This window comes from Etheostoma spectabile, chromosome 13 (assembly GCF_008692095.1).
Source record: "Etheostoma spectabile isolate EspeVRDwgs_2016 chromosome 13, UIUC_Espe_1.0, whole genome shotgun sequence".
Taxonomy (NCBI): Eukaryota; Metazoa; Chordata; class Actinopteri; order Perciformes; family Percidae; genus Etheostoma; species Etheostoma spectabile.
In genome coordinates, this window is record NC_045745.1 from 2,684,494 (window position 1) to 2,705,863 (window position 21,370).

General features: G+C 42.1%; 1 protein-coding gene and 2 long non-coding RNA genes across 3 annotated transcripts in view; 2 read left to right on the forward strand and 1 right to left on the reverse strand.

The window, feature by feature from the left end:
• esama (endothelial cell adhesion molecule a) overlaps positions 1 to 21,370 on the forward strand; it is a 75,224-nt gene that overhangs the window by 12,657 nt on the left and 41,197 nt on the right. The window lies entirely within an intron of this gene.
• LOC116701009 (uncharacterized) lies at positions 3,551 to 19,107 on the reverse strand. Its single transcript, XR_004334791.1, has 3 exons — positions 19,098 to 19,107; positions 9,813 to 9,820; positions 3,551 to 3,633 (listed from the first exon to the last, which is right to left on the reverse strand). It is a non-coding gene; the product is annotated as an uncharacterized LOC116701009 (long non-coding RNA).
• LOC116701005 (uncharacterized) overlaps positions 12,915 to 21,370 on the forward strand; it is a 21,679-nt gene continuing 13,223 nt past the window's right edge. The window contains exon 1 of the long non-coding RNA XR_004334787.1: positions 12,915 to 13,036. This is a non-coding gene — a long non-coding RNA (uncharacterized LOC116701005). The remainder of the gene's footprint in view (positions 13,037 to 21,370) is intronic.

The following is a 21,370-nucleotide window of genomic DNA, read 5'->3' on the forward strand; positions in this document are numbered from 1 at the left end:
TCACCATCTACCACAAAAACAACATGCTTAATGCACATTTGATTACACTACATTTGCCGTATGTTGCAGTCATTGAGCAGACATTTCCTTTTCTTTATTATGCCACTCAATCAGAAACTGGCTTTGTGCTCTTCGGTTTAAAAAAATAAAATAAGACAGCCAATAGTAGTTGGTTCAGGGTCCATGTTGTTATGGGTGTTTTATTTATTGTACAAGTGATTTTTCGTAACCTCCAAAGGGAGGAGATGGAACATTGTCTGTTTGTTGAAAGCTGTGTCATTTTAAAATGGCTGCTTTGAAAAAAATCCCCCATTGCTGTTAACTGATGCGTTTTGAAAGGGTCTCCTAAGGTCAGGGTTTGTACGGGGTCCACAGTTACCAAAACTGGAACTATAAGATTGCTAAAGGCTACGGAACACGGCAGTCTTGCCTCGCAGTTAGCCAAGACCAAACCACTGCTGTGAGCAAAGGCAGCTCGCTCCCGGTGCCGCTGACAGATGTTGCAAGCAGCGGTCAACAACAACCGCAGCCACATATCCTTCTAAACCTGTCCTTCAAAAAAGAAAAAAAGTTAATAAAGCTGTGGACAGACGGGAATTGAGGGCATGGGCTTAGACAAGATAGGCTGTGTTAAATTATTCTTACTTGGAGGTACTTAGGTGGGGGTGGGGGGCTAGAGTCTGATGCACTTACGACTTCAGGGACATTGACATAATCCTGGTTTTCTTCTTGAAGTGTTTGGGAAGCTCATAATCACACTGTGTCAATCAGCTATGCATTGGGGAGCCGCTGTTTTGTTTTTTTTCCCATTTCCCCTCTCTTTAAGGGAGCTGTTCTTTGAAATGAAATCGTTGACATGTCATGGACCTTAAAGGGACAATTCGCCAATAGGGCTGCACGATATATAGTTTTTTCTTTTTTCCATCATTGCGACATCAACTGGCACAAGAAACACAACATGAAAGGCTGCGACATATCTCGAAAGAACACACATTTTTTGTGTCGATTGTAGAAAACTTCGCTTTTTAATTCTTTTAATGGCGCCTTTAACGTTCAATTCAATGTTCAATTTGTTCAATGAAATGCATGCTGGAAATGATTTTCTTTCGTTTGTTTGAAATTCAAAAAGCATTTGTTGTATTTTAGCAGAATACTGAAAGCAACAGAACTAAGTACACTTTAGTATCAATTTATTTATCTCAAGTAATATCGTTATCGCACATGGCATATAGAGCTGTAACAATTCCAAATATTGCTGTACAATTAATTCCCTCAGAAATAATTGCGACTAACATTATAATTGTCTCTTTCATTCCAATTTACTAAGTATTTCTATCCGCCCTATCCGCCACTGTTGATGTGGATATCCAATCATGGTCAGTGGTCAATGTAGCCAATCCTCAGGACGTGCTATGTTGACTGTGAAAAGCCGAGTTCTCCCGCTCATGGAGCCTACATGTACCAGGATGCATTGCGTGTAAGATACGGTTGACTCCCAGACAAACCATAGTGTAGCTGCGGGGACGCCAGGGATGCCGGGGACGCTGGGGATGCTGGAGACTGTCCCACTCCCCACCACTTTGTAAAATGATAGTTTTTTGTCCCCATCACATTTTAAAAGCAAATTTGTTGAATATATTCTAAAAAATAGAACACATAAAGCACATATCCAGCATGTGGAATTTTTTTTGAATGTGCAGAAAGTTTTGAACATGAGCAGAAATCTTCCTCAAACACATGTTGAGCTTTTGTAAATCCAGGGGTCTATAGATGAATTATAATGCATTAATGTATCTTTGATGTAAACAGGCCCATGTAAAAACCTCACTTCCCCGAACATAAGACACAAAAGAGGAGGGCAGGGTAAATCGTGCGTGTTGATTCAGAGAGCAGAGATAACAAAGTTGATCTACAGGAGAATATTTGAAAGCAGTACAGAATGCCTGAGAGCTTTACTACATTATATTCCATTTTACGTTTATATTTTCAATTGTCATCCGCTGCGTGAATTAAGTGTTTTCCTTTACATAAATGCATTACATTTCCCCCATACATTTTAGTGGACACATTTACCAAAATGTAGGTTGTTTTAATGCTAAAACAACAGCGTGTCTTCGCCTTATACTCAGGCTTGAATAATTACGACTGAATATCAGAATCAGTCAAAACACTGTATCCTCGTCTATAACATCCTCTGTACGAATATTTTGGAAACGCAGCTAGTTTCTAATACAAGAGAAGAGAAAAAGGACGTTGTGATTCTGAGCGGCATCTAGGGCACGCCCTCTGGCTACCTGGAGAAATCCAAGCTAAAGTAGTTACGTCACTCTCATATTTGTCTATATCTTTTGAACATACACATGTTCCACCAAAACCAGTTCCTTCCTGAGGATATTTTGCAGCGGCACCAATGCTCCTCCGTGCTTTGCTTGGCGCCATCCAAGACGATTGTGATTGGTTAAAAAAATTGCCAATAAACCAGAGCACGTTCTTCTCCCATCCCAGAAAGCTGATCAGAGTTGCCAGGCAAGTTTAGGCATGCCAGACGGCTGTTCTGCATTCAGGAAGAACAGATTTTTCAGCTGTGAAGTCAGATCTCTCAGTCATTACAGCACACGCTGAGGAATGTGTTGCTTCAATCGACTACATTTTGATCCACATTAAAGATGGCCCATTTTCCCTTTAACGAGTGACAGCTGATTTGACCTGCTGCCGTAGACATTTGTCATTTTAGCCGGTGCTGATTAGCCGACTGACAGATTCGCTAACATCTGAGCATAGTAAATCCATGTATTTTACCAGTCCGAGCATCAGAACTCAGCTCATACCGGTGCCCCCAAATCACTTTTCATAATCATACTTGCACCGTAGAGCCCAGCCATCATAAAGGGAAGCAGGCTGAGTTGGACAAAACTCAACCGAGTACAGTGAAGAAAGGATCTGATTTATTTTAGCTGAAACCAATCTGAAAAAAACGTTTCCACTGGTTGCAATGTCTCACAATGAGCACGACTCAATGTCATATACAGTGTTGTGTATGTAATACAGGATCTCTGCATGCACACACATGCTATGTGGACATACACAGAGCCAAGCAGTTCTTCTGTCATAGCATTTCTCATATGAACTCTGGACTATGTCTGAGGAATCCGCTCCCAACATAGTTTTCCTTTCTCACAACCCGCGTGTCAGATGCGTTCTCACATACTGGAAATACTTTGTTTGGTTTAGGCAAGGGCCGGCACTGGGTTGAGCGTGCAGTAGATGAGACACGATGAAGATTACAATGTGTCAGCTAGCCAGTTTGTAATTAGGTCATGAACAGAAAGTCTCTTGCCGTTCCTTGAATTTGTCTGAGGATTTTGGCATTACCCCTTACTGAAATCTCGTTGTCTCTCCAGTTAGACATTTTTGTTGCCAACTTCGTGTGAATCACCTGCAGTTGTTTGTTTTTCTCCGGTTTTGCTCCAGCCACATGATAGAAACGGCATCAATATGTCCACTTGCTTGCTGTGGATCCTCTGTACAATGGCCGGTCAATCGGACACACAATTTGTCCCCGGGAGCTGGCAGGGTAAAGTCTGATTAATGTCCAGTCCAACTGATTCAGACATTTGCATTTCTCACATACAGCTCCAGGTTTGCAGTGGGAGTTTTAAAGGGGCTGTAGACACGGCAACTGACACCTGTGTGTTGAGAACAATGACATTAGCTCAAGTATAATTACAGTGGCTTGAAAGCCAGATGGAGAAATTGTGTATGAGGTGACACTGGCAGCAGGCAGCTTTGTGGAACAAGTCGTTATAGTCACACTATTAAGCAGAGGCCTTTAGGGCATTGGAGCTTTAACCTCAGCGAAGCACGACGAGTGAAGAAGTGCTATTAGAAAGACAGTAGGAGGCAGAAGTAAGGTTTTTACCACTTGTGTCTAAAGGACACAAGTGGTAAAAACCTAACAGAGGAAAAAAAACTCCCTGAAAACTCAGACACTGAAATGCCATTCATCTGCATGTCTTCTACATTCCGTGCTCTCCAGGAGGTATGTTTAATAGAGCGTTGATTTGCTAGACTGACCTTTCTCAAGCCTCCCTTGACCACTTATTGATTTCCTCCATCTCCCAGAATTCAGTGGATCAACCCCAAGGAGTAGCAGTGGGCTCGTTTAGATAACTTTTACACAAGAACCTTTTCAAGTTATAATCAACGCAACATTGTTCCAAAAGTCGATGAGAAATCGTGTTAAATAATCGTTATATCAATCGTATAACCAACCTATTGCAAAATCCCAATAGTTTTTTTTCCCATAATCACACATCTCCGTACACCCATGAAAAAGACTTGGATTTAGGTAACATGTAGAGATGCCCAGTGTTGCTGAACAAGGTCACACACTATAAAGTGACTCTCTACAGGGCAGTTTGATCAGAGCCGTGGTTAAGGGGGGGGGGGGGGGGGGGGGGGGGGGGGGTGAACCAGAGGCCTTCTGGAGAGAATGTAGACGCCACTTTCACACTATGGATGCTGGCATGTTCATTAGGCACACACCTACAGTACGCCCGTTAGCTGTTCTGGAAGTGGAAGGAAAGGTGCATTAAGGAGGATGCCAGTAATGATCAAGCAGTACAGTGTCACGATTTGGTGATGAAGATTTGCCCTGCTGCTCAGGAAAGGCCAAACAGATCAAGGAGTAGACAATTCAAATCTATTTTGGTGGTTTTCAAGCATAAAGATCACATTCAAAAGCTCAGCAATACGTTTTTGATACGTCTATAAATTACACTTTAGAGAGAACCTGCACCATCAGGTCTTTGCAAACGCTAGGTATAAGCTTTCAGTCTGAGAGTTGTTTTTTTGTGATCAAATTTGATTTACTTTTTCTATATTTAGATGCAAATAATACAGAGTCTTTTTTTAAAGAAATAGCTTGACATTTTATTTCCTTGGCAAGACCTAATCGGCATAAGAATCAATAAGTTCACCTATTCCATTCAATTTCAATTCAATTTTATTTATTTAGCGCCAAATCACCACAACAGTTATCTCACAGCGCTTTTCATAAAAGAGCAGGTCTAGACCGTACTCTGTAAATTGTTGGGTTTCTGTAAATAACATCACAATTACTTATGCTGAAATTGCTTTGGTGGAAGGTCCATACATAAACAAAACAAACCAGCATATTAAAGATTAATGTGAAATAAACAATAAATACAGAAAAAACCCATGTATACGTATAAGGGAACTGTTTTAGCTTTCTTTGCAAAGCATATATAGAACGTAGTAAATGCAATGGGCAGATGTGAAGTCCAGGATACGACGCTCATGTCTGGAGATGGTTATCTTAGCTAAGCACTTTGGTATGGATTAAACAGAGGCTATATAATGTGGTAATAAAGGAGATATTCTCATCTAACTTTTGAATGAGCACATTTTCCAGAAGGTTGAACTATTCATTTAAGGCATCAATAATTAATGCATAATGTAATATTATGATAGACAAACACAGACGTCTTCCAAAAATGCAGCTCCACTGTTACCAGACAAAAAGACACTCACAGATGTAAGCACAGATGTGGCTATTCGGTCACAAGGAAATCTGTTTTCCCCTTTGGAGAAAGTTTTTGGGATTGTTCTTTCCATTACTAAACTTCTGGAGAAGCGAGGCACTCATGAAGCACACTGGCCGTAAAGGAGAACCGCTGATTCATTACAATTGGTCATGGATAAAGCTTTACTGAAAAACAAATTCTAGCCCACTTCCAAATGCAACAAAGACCATGAAATAACCAAAGCTCATTCTGCTAACCCCGAACCCCTCAGCGTGTGCTGGAAATGGACTGTTCTTATAAAGCGCTTTTACACAGGAACCACTCACCATAAATTCATACACTGTGGCCGAGGCTGCCATGCAAGGTACCACCTCCTCATCAGATAAACACTCACGCATTTACGCTCCAGTGGCAGGGGGGTCAGTGTCTTTGGACAAGGACACTTCAAACTGCAGGGCCAGTGATTAAACCACCAACCTTCCGATTGGCATGCGACCGCTCGACCCCTGAGCCACAGCCGCCCCATAATAAGAAAATTTAGAACATAGAACATAGAGCTGCTTCCATCTGGTCGGTCTGTCATTGTCCCACAAACATACAGAGGTGCTGTTCACACGGTCCAGGATCAGTGTTGGGCAAGTTACTTCCAAAAAGGAATATATTATAGATGACTAGTTACTGTCATTTTTCAGTAATTAGTTATATTACAATATTACTGTCTCTAAATTGTAATGCGTTACACTACTTTTGGATTTCCTTTGAGTTATTTTCACCAAAATAACACCTGAAGTTTGACTTGGCAGCTAGCATGTGAATTTCACTTCCAGTGGAAAAGCAGATCACCTTATTCCTTCAGCTTGTGTTGGTGATGTTGTTCATGAGGGCGGGACCTCCGCTCACCTCAGCACTCACCGCAGTCCGTCCCTCCTGCTGCGCAAGCCATTTAATTAGTAACATTTGTTCTCACTATTTATTGATTGAGAGGGACAGACTTATCTGTTCAGAATGTTTTTTTTCCTTTTTCCTTTTCTCCTCTTCTAGCACCCATCTCTGCCCGCAAGCATCTCGACATGTCTTTCATCAGAAATTACTACATCTCTCCCTCCACCTTTCTTCCTCTTTATCTTGTCATCCAACCCTCCTTCTCTTCCTCCTCCTCCTCCTCTTCCTCTATTTCATCCCATCTCTCCTGAGGGCTTCAGCTCCAGCATCTCATCAGCATCAGTGTGTGTCGGGTCAGCCAGGACGGGGCTTTGTTACACTAGCGTGCGTGCGTGCGTGTGCGTGTGTGCGTGTGTGCGTGCGTGTGTGCGTGCGTGCGTGTGTGCGTGTGTGCGTGTGTGTGTGTGTGTCATTCCTTCCAAATTATATCCCCCTCCATCTCTTCGTTTATCTCTCTTCTTTTCTCACTGCTCCTTTCCTCCCTTGGTGGTGTATGTAATTATAAGTTCTTATCTATTTTTCTGTCACACACAACTACACTCCGGAGAGGGCTCAGTTGATGTCATTATCTCCGATAATGGCTCAGAGGTACATCCCCCCCAACTCTCCCTTCCCCATCTTCGCCACGCTCCATCATATACAGTGTAATTACTATTTATTGAAAATATCTCCCACATTGCCTGCCCTCCCCTCCACTCTCCTTTGGCTAATGCTCCCTCACAGATCGCCATGAGAGTGGATATGTTTTAATACGCTGCTAATATACTCCTTTTTTCAATATGGAGGGGGATTTCTGCCAACACTGTAATAATTGGATTTATTTTTCTTCATTTTCAGTCCAAGGGACAACATCCCTTAGAGAAAACATGTGTGCGTCATCAGATGAAGTGCCAAAGTCTTTTCTATCTATCCATCTATCAAAACGACAGTCATTGGACAGTCATTTGCACACAAGTGCTGCTAATGAAATGACACAATTTGTCATTTTTCCATGCACTCTAGAAAGACGCATAGAAGTGTTTTCTGATCTGATGACCCCATCAGCAGGGTGACACAATTTCTAAGTAAGCAAGTAAAGTGCTTGTGTGTGCGTGTATGTATGTATGTATGTATGTATGTGTGTGTGTGTGTATATATATATATATATATATATATATATATATATATATATATATATATATATATATATATATATATATATATATATATATATATACACACACATACACACTACCGGTCAAAAGCTTGGGGTCACTTAGAAATTTCCATTGCACTCCATTATAGACAGAATGCCAGCTGAGATCAGTTGCATTGTTTTTTTAACCAGGGCAGCAGTTTTCAGATTACATTATGTGCTCACATAATTGCAAAAGCGTTCTCCAACGTTTTTCTAGTTAGTTTTTTAAAATGATATCAGATTAGTAAACATAATGTGCCTTTGGATGATTGGAGGAATGGTTGCTGATAATGGGTAATGTAGATATTGTATTACAGATCAGCCACCCACTCAGATCAGCTAATGGAGTGGAATAGAAATTTGTAAGTGACCCCAAACTATTAGAATTGTGCAACAAGGCAGGCGTGCTTGATTTTTTTTGTGGGAACGATTGTAAAGATTTCCAAAGAATATGTTTAGGGTGTTTCCTCTCTAAATGGGACGTTTTGGGACTGATATGTGGGATTGCTGGGGACAAAGTACACACAGAGATACACTGGTAAGAGACAATGTGGTAACCATGTATCAGCTCATTTAAATAGCACACATTACTGTATTGGGGCCAGACCTTACTCCACAGCACTGTGGAGGTAGGTCTGGCAATGCTGGACTACAACATTAACAAATACTGTTTTGGGCACTGATTCTGTTGTACCTCTTTAAACCAGGAGTTTTAGTTGGGCTGTATTTCTGTCCTAGGGACACTTCAACACACTTGCAGTAAGTCCTTTCACAAGGCGTCCAGCTGTCCTCACATGCAACCATTGTTAATTGTGAAAGTCACCATGAATGTGCCCACGGAAAGGCTAGATCAGTTTCCTAGCAGTGAATGTCTGACGCAAGCTCTATTTTCTGACTCCTCAGCCCAACAACAATGGCACATAAACTGACATGTCTACTTCATGACTCAAGAGAACAATGGAAATCCTAACTTTGACAGAATGCTACTGTATGTGCAGTGTTGAAGGCTGGTCTCTTAAATGTCACTGTTTCCTTCGCTGTCCCCCATACTGCCAGAAAAACACATTACTCCACCTTCATACATCTCTCTTCTCATGTATGCTCTGAAGTACGGTACATCTGAGGCACCGAAAGCCCCCATAATCTCCCCTCACGTGTTTGAAGAGGTGGAAGTCTCTCAACTGAATGCTAAACAGGATCTATTAGGATTAAATCAGGGTTTGAGGCAGTTTAGCTTATTGCTGACTCGGTTTCAGGACTGGGAATTTAGAAACGCTCGGCACTTGAACAACAAAGCAACAGAGTTCTCTCATGTCGCACGCAGAGTCTCTGACAAACATGAGCCTTTTGTTTTTAGAATTCACAGACAGAAAGCCTTTCAGTTGAGTGTCATCATTGATGTTTTGAGTGTTCATTAGTGACTGGTCATTACATTCACTGATTTTCTGAGGCCAACCATCTGTGAGAGCCCATTAACCCCAGACATTAGAGTAATTAGTCAAAGTGCTCACTTTCTGTGCAGATATTTTTACTCGGCAGATTGTTTATGCAGATTCATGCATGATGTCCTCAAGGCAATTGGCAATCTACATGAGGTAGGACATTGACCTCTTGGCACGCTATTTCTGTGTCCCCAAGGAACTTGAATTCCTATATGCAGTGATGTAGATTTGACTCATTAAAGGAAAGGAGATTAAGGATGAACCATCAGTGGTTGTGGTAGTGCTAGGAGGGATCCTGTCATAGGCCACACTCACATATGCTCTACATACATACATACATACATGCACACAAAGACCTTATTAAATGCCTCCATCACACTGTCATATGAAATGAACATCCTCATTTAGATGCAACATGTTTTTCGTCCCTCTTGGAGACCCTGCATCGTGGTGACATCATTCTCCCTTACTCTTGGCTTACACCCACACACCAATTTTGTGATACTCCGGCCGATTACCTCTATGGGAATACTTTGATCATGATGGCAGATCCATATACTGTACCCCCCCCCCCCCCCCCCCCCCCCCCTGCATACGTGTTCACACATACAAACTCACTAATTTTAACACGCATCCTCTGGGAGGACGAAAGGAAAGCCTAGCCTGATCAGTAATCGCTCTCTCTTAAGTGTCCCCCCAGCACACCTCCTCCGCTTTCAGGATCACCGGGAAAATAACGGTACAGGTTCCGTTTAATAACAGCGTTGGCATGCTCACGGAGCTCGCAGAGGAATACTAGTTTCTGTGTCATCTCCCCTCCTGACACTACCTGTCAGTGAGCGAGACATCACACAGCGAGGCGAAGGAGAAACGATCAGAACTCCCGGTAACCGCCGAAACTTGTCGCTCATCTGTCTTTTACCTCCTCCCCGTGTTAAAAATAGACCCAAGCTGTCAAATGCCAACCGCAATTTTTTTCCCTGTCTTTCTACCCGCAACAGCCACCCCACCTCTCTCTCCCTCTTTTACTCACTTTCTTCAGCTACTCATAATTCGCCGGCTGCTGCAGATTCCTTCATCATTACAAGTCACGTGACAGAACCATGCAGGGTTCGTCATCATAAACTGTTTTTCCATTTCTCTCCATGTCAGTCACTGCTAATGTGTCCACTTGTCCAGGCAGTAAGATGAATACCACTTAAAATATGAAGAAAGTTAAGGCGTCATTACAAAGGCAGCCGCGGCCACATCTTTGACACTAAACCATGTTTTCATACTGTATATGTGAGTCATCAAGGCAACATGAGGCGACTTAAAAACATTTTATAGAAGTTAGTGCTGTGGTCCATTAGGAAGAGTTGGGGAGCTGAGAGTGTGATGCCATTTTCCACCTACTTGATTAAAAAAAAAAATCCCATTGCTGAAACCTCTAATAGTAAAATGACGCTGGTGTTATTTGATGTTTTAATGGGAACGTGAACTCATTTCATAAGAAGTGGATGCACATTTGTGTACCTTTCTGACAACAGTGGACTTGAATTACTTTAGTAAATATGTTTCATTTAGCCATTATAGGTTTCTAGACAATAAGTAAGAGCACTAATAATAAAAAGAGATTCATTTTTCTCAACTTCAGCTTCAGATTCTACTAATTTGGAGTGGATTGAGCTATGGTATAGGTGCAGCTCCTCAGTAAAACAGAGCTGAGATTCAAAGTGAGGATGAAATGCCTGCTGCTTTCATGAGGACAGATGGTGAATAGACTGTTGTCCTTCATCAAACTTTTTGTTTCTCCATCAAAGTTTAGAAGATGAGCAATCAATTCCTGGTACAAGCGTGTGATAAGACTGGAGACTGGAGACTGGCATACTCATAAAACCTCTATGCACCCCTAGTGTACTGATACAACCTTGTAGGCTTACAATTACACACACACAGAATTGTAATGTCTGATTATTATCACTAAACGACGGCTCATTTATCTTCCCTTCAGTGTTTGATGAATGGCTTATGTAAATGGTTGGTAGTGCACGTCCGAGTGTGGTTCATTTCAACATGGCGTGTGAAATCAAATCAATAAAAAAAAAAATCCTGCTTCGGAATAGCAATTGCACTCAGTTACATTCCGTTATCAAAGCTTTGAACCCCGCCTGGGTCAAAATCTGATGGTTTTCCATAACCAGTTAGCTCTCACATTTAGATGTGTGACAATCTGAAAGCTGCATGCATATTGAGCTGTTAAAGGTGTTAGTTTAATCAGGTGTAACCAATAAAGGTGAGAAGATAAGAACACTGCACAGTTTGCACAATTTGTAATTTTCTTCTGTTAAGAGGATTAGGGCCACATGTAAAAAATGTATTTGAGTTTTGAGTTAAAAGTCCTAGTTCTAAGAACACACTTTTCACATGTGGCTCTAATCCTTTTCCGCACATTGAAAACATAGACTTCTTGAGGACGTTTTGAAGTTGCTTGGGATTATGGGTGTTGTCTTTTATTGTTAAAAAACCAGCAGCATCCAGGTCTGTGCTGGCTGGATTTGACTTGCTAACTGAAGCTAACCGTAGCCTTGGCCGGTAGCTGCTGTCCGCTCTCATCCTGGGGAAATGTCTTAGCGGTGTGGAGTGAGGCGTAAGTACAGCGGGGTGCGCTAGCTAGCTATTAGATTAGACCACTCCCCATACAGCTAGCGTTAGCTAACGTCATGTGGCCAATTAAGTAAAATTAAATTAAGTTGTTTTCTTGTTGTTTTGTCCATTTGCATGTGTTTTCTTAAGTTGCAGGGCCTTTGCCCCTGTCTGCTACCTTAGTTAGCTGCCTGGGAGGCGACGTCGGAGACAAAAAACACCATTGAGCCCAAATGATGTTCCGTGTCATTGAATAAAACAACAGATTTCGACAGACTTGAACATTACTGGAAACATTAAGCATAATGTAAAAAATGCAACAATTTTAGACATTTTAAAGCCAACGTATTAATATCTAATAATATAATAAAATCATCACAAACTATGCAATTTACAAATTAGTCAAAATACTCGAAATATCATACATATATATGAGGTGATTATTGATATACTATTCAAAACATATTATCAGGGATCAACTACAGAGAAAAAGCAGCTGACTAAAAACAAGTGAAATGACACAATGTGCACTGAGGTTGATTTGTCCTGGCCTAGTTTAACTTCTTAGTGGGGGTGATGTCAGCCCAGGGTTATGCGCACTGAGGTGAAGCGTGACACCACCCAATGCTTTTTAATAAATCATGAACCAGCAGAGAAGAGAAAGCATGGTGTTGTGATGTAAACAACAACAAGCTTACAAGAAGTGAAATATTACAGTGGGTGGTATTTGGGGACAAGAGAAGAGGTGAAACACAGTGAATGGTTCGAGTTTGGGTCTCTTGATCCGGCACATTGACTTCCAGGTGGAGGTAAGTCATTGTTATGCTCCGTGCTGCACTTCAGAAACCAATTCACCTGTAGCCCACAGCTGCGGCTGCTCATGCATAAATTGCTTCCCATTGGAAAACAGGATTCTCCACGACCCACGCTCAAGGTCAAAACGTTACTATGAGTTTTGAATGTTGTTTGACTAAATAAGATCCCTTGATCCATGCCTTACAGCTATAGTGTCTCCCCCATGAGGAATTCTAAGTAATGACAACAACACTGTTGTTGCATCCACGTGATGCAAAACTAGCACGAGGTAATTACCTTCGCTCGAGTTTCTGTGAGCAAAAGTTGCCAGACTGCACCATTTAATAAACATAGCCAGAGAGAGAGAGAGAGAGAGAGAGAGAGAGAGAGAGAGAGAGTTGTGTGAAGCTGATAGTCTTAATTAGCTTGGGAGCAACTCATTTGGCAATGGCTTGAATGTAACGGACGTTCATTAACATAAAATAGTTGCACACTATTGCATTAATCATGTCCAGAGTTGACTACTGCAATATCATATGACGCAAAATGCATAATTTGGATATGGCATAAAGTAAAATGTCCACCCTGGCCCCCTCGAGGTCTTTCTACACTGGCTCCATTTCAGAAAATGTTCATCATCCCAAACTGTGCAAGGGTACCAAATGTCATGCTTTTCCCCTCAAATTTGGGACATATCACCATTACACCATCCAAAGTCCTAAATAAACTCCAGTACATCCACAACTCTATTGCTAGTCTGCTCACCCATTCACGCCCGCATTATCCCATCACCCCTGTCCTCCAAAACCTCCACTGGGTCCCTGTCCCACAGTGGAACCAATTCAACGTCCTTCTCCTCACTCCATAGCCAGGCACGGTCCTACCTCACTGACCTGCTCCATCACCACTGCCTCCGCTCCTCTGATGCCATCCTCCTGTCTCCTTCACTCAGGACAAAGACCTGGGGTGACAGAGCCTTCTCCATAGCTGACCTTGCCCTTGGGTGTTGTCCGGCGACATTCGCATGCAGAACCTCGAGTGAAAATAATGACGTCTTCCAAAGAGTCCATCATGTTTTTTAATTATTATTTCATCCTCCGTGTCCTCCTGTGTGTGTGTGTGTGTGTGTGTGTGTGTGTGTGTGTGTGTGTGTGTGTGTGTGTGGGGGGGGGGGGGGGGGGGGTCACGGGAGGCTTGTATCATGTGGACATGCCGACAGTGTTGTTGTCATTACTAAGAATTCCTCATGGGGGCAACAGAAACTACGCACTGTAGCTTTTTTTTTTGTAGATTGGAAAAATCCAGAAATGCTTTACAAAACAGATTTCCCTAACATTAGTTATTTGTAGTTATTTAGGGGTTCTCACTAAAATAATCTGATAATAATTTGTTTTATTGTCACTACAGAACATCAAAATATATGAAAGTTCTGATAGATAAAATGTAAAAAAAATACAAACTTAACATATGAAACTTAAAGTCCTTTTGAACAAAAACAGGGACATTGTAGAGTGCCCTCTGGTGGACAAACTATGCAACGCCAACACTCATAACGTGGTCGACTGTCCGTTTCAATTTTTTAAATATTCAGTTATCGGAATTATTTCTTTGTCATTATAAATGATTCTGATGAATGAATATTTTAAAAATATACTGTGTAAATATATTATTATTATTATTTTAAATGGGCCATTATAAATGCAGGGAAATGCCTAATGTCGGCACGTTTTATATATTTATATGTGGGGGAAGATCCGGCAATGCAATATTAATGGTTTGCCAGCGCTATGGTTAAGGCTCAGTTAGGTTCAGGCACAAAAATCCTTGCTGAGGTTGAGGAAATAGCAGGGTTTGGATTAAAAGACACTAAGTCAAGGTTTGGGGACCTTCATCATCATCATCATTATCATCATCATCATCATTACAATAATGGTGACCCGAGGTTAAGGTTACAGAACGATTGTTGTCATGGTTTTTAGAGAAAACATGTTGAAAGGAGACCCATCCATCCACCCAGCCTCGTTCCCACACAGACTTTATCACTCCATAATTCCCTTGACTGCAGGAGATTCTTCGTCACTTGAATTTAAACATATGTTGTTTTGGGGGCACTCGCTTGTCATTTATCTGGGGAGGACAGTTTAATTGGGCAGATTCTTTATGTTCAAAGGTGTAAAAGAGACCTGTGTGCATGTGTGAGCCCACTAGTTTTTATTTGGGCACTAGTGGTACAAAGAGGTCTTCCTGAGTACACCAGAATGAGCATGCTCATGTTTCAACTGGGAAAATCTTTGTCTTTTTCTCGACTGCATGGCTGAGATGTTTTTTAAATATTTTTTTGAGGAGACATGACTCACTAAACTCCTTGAAAGTCTAAGCTCCAAAAGCTATGCAGTAGGATTTTTCTTAAGCAAGATTTTTGAAAAAAAAAGAAGAAATTGAAAATCCACTTCTTTTGCTCAACAACTTCCATTAAAGTAGGGCTTTATAAATAAAAAATAAAAAACTTTTGGACAGACATGGAACTTAAAACTGCTCAACCAAAAGGAGATATTACTTAGAGCTGGGGTTTATTAAGAGTTTGCTAAAGGAACCTGAAGCACCTCTGAAGGTGCCCTAATGGACCAGCTGCAGAAACACTGTTCACCTTTTTTTTCCGAGCCTGAAGACAGATGCAACAGAAGCATCTGGGGGACGCTGAGACAAAAGACAGAATCAGGGACAGAGAGGCTGAAAGAGAAGGAGGCAGACGACGCAAAGGAGATAAAGAAGATTTTGTTGCGTGTCGAGAGGTGGAGGGGAGGTCGCAGCATGAGAGAGAAAGGAAGGGCAGGGACAAAGTGGAGTACAAATGAAGAGTGCGGCAGATAGAGCCAGATACTGAGCTGGAGATTTGGCTGTTTAATCGAGTCGGTGAGGATTAGAGCCGGATTATGCAGGAATTGCGACAAAGCAGCAAATTAGCCCGGTAGCTTTAATCTGAGAGGCGGACAAAGCCAAAGTACTAGCCCAGACAGCCTGTGTGGGTGTGTGTGTGTTGTGTGTGTGTGTGTGTGTGTGTGTGTGTGTGTGTGTGTGTGTGTGTGTGTGTGTGTGTGTGTGTGTGTGTGTGTGTGTGTGTGTGTGTGGTGTGTGTGTGTGTGTGTGTGTGTGTGTGTGTGTGTGTGTGTGTGTGTGTGTGTGTGGGTGGTGTGGTGTGTGTGGGTGGGTGTGTGTGTGTGTGTGTGGTGTGTGTGTGTGTGGGTGTGTGTGTTGTGTGTGTGATGTGTAAATAAAGAGGTAACACAGTTTAGGACGTCTGTTAAAATGTACTGACACACACACAAACACACAGTCCTCTATTGCTGTATTGGAAAAACAGCAGGGTAGTCATAACATTACAGCATTTTCACTGTTTATGTTTTGTTTTTCCCACTCAGTAACCCATACAAAAGAGATTTCAAAATAAAATCTTCCCTTTTTTTACACTTTTAGGCTCCAGTTTCCATTTTGACTCCGTATAAGTGTTGCAGCAGTTAATCCATCAGTCGACCAAAAGAACATTTTGATTATCGATTTAATGGTTCAAATATCACTTTTTTCAAGCAAAAAAGTCAAACTGTGCAGTTGGTCGGACAAAAAAGTTCTTTGATGATGTCACCTGTGCTCTTGGACATTGTGATTGGTAATCAATGGAACAGAGGATTCATGTAGAAATTAATAGGCAGATTGATCAAAAATGAAAATAATTGTAAGTTGCTGCCTTGTGGACAACAATTTATAAGTAATGGAAAAGTATCTTATAGTGAAATGATAAGAGTAAAGACACATATAGCACCAGAATACTGGGATTCTTGATTTTAGAATGCAAGCAAGAATTTCTGCAATACACTTACTCCTAAAAGAACTGCTTTTTTAGCTGGAAAAGCACTGGGGCAGCAGGAATTATCAGCCAGGAGAGAGCTGAACTGAAGCGAGCAGTTCCAGTCCTGTGAGCAGTCCAACCTGGATGAAACCCGATCAGAGCCGGGAGGTCAGGCACCCATGAAGGCACAAAACAGTCCTCGGCACGCGGTGTGATCAGCGGTGTGACATGGCACACACGCATGCGCATCACTCGCACCAACTCACACCTGAGGGTCTTGCAAGGTTATGCGACAGACACACACACACACACACTGCTACCTGCCACTCACCACAGCTTAACTCACTCTGCTCCTCCGTTAATGAGGATAGATGGGGTGTAGAGGAGTTATGACTTATTAATGTCTCAAAGATACTGTGTGTGTGTGTGGGGGGGGGGATTATACACGACAGGATGAAGTTGGTTACATAAGAGCCTTCCAGCCTACAGTAGCATCTTGGACAGTTTCCCTGCTCTCCGTGTAGTCCCTGGCAGCCCCTGGAGTGGCGGCTGTGTCTATGTGAATCACAGTCCGTTCGTTGGGACCTGGCGTGTTGGTTTCCCCGCCGCCGCGCTCGGCAGGACTCGCTAACAGGCTGCAGACATCGTTTCATATTTGCACACGCCACGCCACACACACTTCACCACGGGGCTTGTGGGTAGTTGTTTTCTCCAGACCATGCCAGTGTGACTTATTCACTCCTAGGCGAATGCTTGTGTTTGCACCTCTTCTAACCCATTTTTTCATCTTCTGTCGCGAGTCAGGAACCGACAGAAGAACTTGGGAAAGCTACGAGAGCTGCTCTTTGTTAGGTTCCCTTTGGGCTCTGCACATTCCCACTGTGTGTGAAACTACTGAGGACGTCAGCTCATGGTGTGAACTGCCCTGAACACAAATATTATAATATTATTATATTATAATATATTATGACGGTTTAATTCAGTTATTTCTCACTATGTCAAACAAGAAATGATTCCAATTACATCAATCCAGAATTATCCTGGAAATGTACTGTCGTTGAGCCAGACAACCAATATCCTAACTCAGTGAGCTTAATGCTATGCAGTTGGTAACTTAGTTCACATCGACAGTACATGTAAATAACTTGAGTCCTGTGGAGAGAAGCATCTGGAAGGGCTTTGAAACTTAACTTGCCATTTAAAAGACCCTTTTGTTCATCCATTTCTCCTCAAGGAGCTTTGTTTCTGCTAGCCATCCACTCCCGCTTATGGATGTATTATAAGACCCGCCCCAATTTCCTCTCGTTTCCGCTGCAGGCGTATCGGTAGTGTTGATACTTTAGATATGGATCCACCAAGCCCTCTTTTAAAGTTGGAGATTGGAGATGTCACATTGATATTGATAATTACCACAGGGACTCAGATTTAGTACACAGGTTCCAAGCACAGGATCCTATCTTCTGGCTGCCATGGCCAGGCCTCCACATCATGTCTTTCTTCTCTGCTCATTTGTTTGTTTAACAGTTGAACAACATGACAGGGTAATTCCTGCCCCCCTTGGGACCCACTGGGCAGATCAAGTGCAAACAACTCACCTCTGACGCCAGAGCAGGATATCACTATCACCACTGGCCATCACATAATTTGAACCCTTCTCCCAAAGGATGCTCACTGCCTATGGACGATCCTTGTCATTGGGGAGAGATGTCAAAAATAAGAAGCCCCCAGTGGATGGCTTTTTAGGAGGGACAGCGAGGTCCTGGAGAGTCCAGAGTGTTTGGTTCAGTAGAAGGAGAGTGTTGTGCATTATGCATGGCGGTTGTTATTTTCATCACATGGTGCTGTCAGGCGTCATTTTCGGCCCTGCCCCGTCAGCACAAATTGCAGTGTGTTCACAGATTGCTCTTTTGGTGTCCACTTTAACCCTCTCCCCCTCTTACTCTCTCCATTTTTTCCCCCTCTTTACTTTATTTCACTGCACTATGGAAATGGGGTTAGAAGAGCCAGTGGGTTCCATTAACTGGTCTTGTCTCCAGAGCGGTGGGGATCTTGGTTTGAGGAGGACTTTAAGTCGAGCTGCTTGTTGTGACAAAGCCGGCCCCCGCTCTGAGGCCACTCAGGAGAATGAGAGGGAGAAAGTGGCCCTGCTCTGGAGCCCATGCATTATTTCACACAGCAAGTGACAGCCCAGCACGCAGGCACAAATGCCAACAGACGCCGGGGTGTCAGCGAGAGGTGTGTGTGTGTGTGTGTGTGTGTGTTTGTGTGTATGTGTGCGTGTGTGCGCGTGCATTTCCGGCTTTATGCCACTGCTACTGCGAAAGCTTGCAGCAAACAGTATCCTTCACAGCCAAAGAACCTAGATTAGGGCTGGACAGGATTTAGTGAAGGCTATGTCTGGTAAAAGATGTTACAAAAAGAGCTGTTTCCAGGTCTCAAAGCACTATTTAACACGGTTTAGATTAGCTAAAAACACAAGACGAGATGCAAGCTAAAGTTAGTCTTTTAACTCTCATCCAAATCCAGCCGCTGGCGATGCGCTTGATCTGTTTTTCAGCCGTTTGTTGAGTTGTTTATGTTCTGTAAGGAGCATTTTAATGAATGACCTTGGTACTGCATCCATAAAGGCCCATTTCCTGGTAGAGTTACTCCATCATTTGAAATGAGAATATGATGATCATTATGTTATGTGGCTGCTCTCCATTTACTCTGATTGAGGACGAAACAGTAATGTTTGATCCTGGTTAAATGGCCAACTAAAACAACTGTGACAAAGTGCAATAGAAACAGGCATGAAACAAAGATACAGTATATAAATGGAATAATTCATAAAATTTCTTTTTACTAACACTTTATTGTCATTCAACTGCACATTCACATACAGTCCCTGACAAAAGTCTTGTCGCTTGTGTACAAATTGACCTGAAGTGCCGCTGAAATATATTTCTAATCAAGATTTATTTACAAGAAATGGTTCATTTTAATCCCAATAGCTTTTGTAATAATGTTTCAGTGCAAAAAGAAACTGTCAAAAAGTATTCTAATATTCCCAACTTGGTAAAGCCCACTGAGTCAATTTTTGCAAAGACATAAGTGTTGTCGCCTTGTCATATGAGCTTCACCTGGGACTAATAATGGATCAATCAGGTCTCAGGTGTGTATAAAAACAACCCAGTACAATAGACCTTCACATCAACTGCAACTAGACATCTGCAAACATGCCTAAGATTCACCCTGAGACTAAAGTTTTGATTATCAGAGGTGAAGACCAGATCCCTGCTGATTGGCAGACACCTTCAATGTGTCTCAGCGTCAAGTACAGAGGTAAAAAAACATTTGAAGACACTGGAGATGGTTCTGACAAGCCCAGGTCAGGCAGACCCGCAGGACAACTGCTCGAGAGGACTGTTTGTTGGCTCGAAAATCCAAGGCCAGCCCATTTTCACTGCAGCAGGCTCCATGGACTGGTCCCCTGAAGTCCCTGTGTCAACCTGAACAGTTTGTCGGATTCTGTCTTGAAAGTCCTCCATGGTTGAATCAGTGCCCAGAAGCAGCACTAAACAAAAGAAAATTGAAAACTGTGTGGCATTTGGTCAAGTACAGAGGATTAAAAAAACACTTGAAGACAATGGAGATGTTTTTGACAAGCCCAGGTCAGGCAGACCCCGCAAGACAACTGCTCGAGAGGACCCCTGAAGTCCCTGTGTCAACCAGAACGGTTTGTCGGATTCTGTCTCGAAATGGCCTCCATGGTCGAATCAGTGCCCAGAAGCCAGCACTAAACAAAAGACAATTGAAAAACCGTGTGTCATGTGCCAAGGCCCACAGCCTGCTAAAGGATGGATGCTGGAGAAGTGGAAGAAGTGGATTTTTAGATGAATCTTCTGTTGAATTACACCACAGTTGCCGCAAATATTGCAGGAGACCTACTTTAGCCTGCATGGACCAAGATTCACCAGAAAACAGTGAAGTTTGGTGGCGGAAAAATCATGGGGGGTTACATCCAGTATGGGGTGTACGAGAGATCTGCAGGGTGGAAGGCAACATCAATAGTCTCAAATACCAAGAAATCTTAGCTAACTCTATATTCCCAACCATAAAAGAGGCCAAATTCTCCAGTAGGATGGTGCTCCTTGCATACTTCCATCTCCACTTCAAAGTTCCTCAAGGCGAAGAGATCAAGTGATCCAGGATTGGCCGGCCCAGACACCAGACATGAACATCATGAGAATATGTGGGGTAGGATGAAAGAGGAAGCGTGGAAGACCAAACCAAAGAATATGATGAACTCTGGGAGGCATGCAAGACTGCTTTCCTAGCTATTCCTGAGACTTCATCAATACATGGTCTGAATCCTTGCCAAACCGCATGGATGCAGTCCTCAAGCTCAGGAAGTCATACAAGATATTAAATTTGAATCTCACAGCACCATATTTAATTTGGACATATTTTAGTATTTGTAGTAAATTTGTTCAATTTTGTAAGGCGACAAAACTTTTGTCTTGCCAAAATTGACCTTTCTGTCTTGTTTAAATAATAAATCTTTTTCAGTGAAACTAATTTATTTCAGTGCATTGAACATCCTTTGGGAGGTTTTAGCTTTTCATATGAGCTATTTCTTACACCAATTTATCATTAAAAGTCAGGTTAATAAGGGTGTTTCTACAAAATAGATAAGCGACAAGACTTTTGTCAGGGACTGTATACAGTTGAGCGAGATTTTGTTGCAAGGCTCCAAAAAAGACAAGTAAACAGAGAAACAGTACAAATATTAGTATGTGCAATATAAAGTATGTGCAATATAAAAATTAAAAATGTATTATTATATGACGATTATGACTAGTACAAATATCAATAGCAGCACGATGTATTGCAGTTAAAACAATGAAATGGTTAATATAAATTTAAAGTTAATTAGTGCAAATAGGGTTCACAGTGTCCATGTAAAGTGACTAGTGTCGTGTGTATGGGGGGTGGGGGGGGATTACTGGGAGTTCAG